Raw genomic sequence first — 1,127 nt, forward strand, 5'->3', positions numbered from 1 at the left:
TTAGGTTGTGCACTAAATTATTTGTTTGTTTTGTATTCAAATTTAATTCAATTAAAATGTGTAAATGTAATGAAAGTGGCCTGAATGGGAGGGAGGATTTTAAATGTAATGAAAGTGGTCTGAATGGGAGGGAGGATTTTAAATTTCAGGTTCCTATTTTTATGTTGTTGACTGAACTCATAATTCACACTATTTTTGTTTTGTATTGAAACAACAAACGGCAACATGTGAATGAAGGCCTGAATCTGTCCTGGGATGATTGTCAATTTCAGGTAAGAAAACGCAGCTATTTTTATGTTGTTGAGTGAACTCATAATTAACACTATTTTTCCTTTTGTTGTGATATATTTAATCCTTGACGTCATTTGGCTGCTGAGAGAGCAACTACAATTTCTGAAAACATAGTGTGGATCCGGATCGTCACGTGCGGACCGAACCCCCAAGAGCCGGCAATCCCACCCATGCCTCCATTTTGTGGTGTGACCAAGATGAAAAAATAAAAATACATCAATTGATTCAGTCCTCACTTCATTATTTGCATGATCAGCCACAACACTGTGAATAGCATTAGCTACGTTTCAATCTGAGACGACGAGTGCATGAGGCTTTGTGCCGTGTTTATCATGTTTATCAAGCAGTAAAATGCTGAAGTAAACATTAGATGTGTGCATTATACTGTAAGGGCCCTATATTAATGCTCTGAGCTCACGGCGCAGGTGCTCCTGTCTGAATCCACTTTTGCTAGTTTAACGACGGAAAAAGGTCCAAAAGGGTCGTCCCTCGTCTCCTAATGAGTCATGGGTGTGTTTTGTCAATCAGAGTCTCATCTCCCTTTCCCTTTAAAAGCCAATTGTGCTGAGCAGGGTTACACTGAGGAGATGCTCAACTGGCCAGAAAAGTTCAGTCCTCCTGAGAAACGCATCACCCATTATATTTGTCATATGGCTAGTGTTGTATGGGCTGTCCTTAAAGGGATAGTTCACACACAAACAAGGTTTATTCTCATGTAACGCAGCACGTTTGATCCTCCGCACGAGATTGGTTCTCGTGCGTTAAAGTTCGATTGAGCTTCTGTTTATGTTCGCTGAACAATGTTTATATTTGAATAAAAGCCTAAATTCAATCTG

The sequence above is a fragment of the Gobio gobio genome (assembly GCF_949357685.1).
Source record: "Gobio gobio genome assembly, chromosome: 12".
Taxonomy (NCBI): Eukaryota; Metazoa; Chordata; class Actinopteri; order Cypriniformes; family Gobionidae; genus Gobio; species Gobio gobio.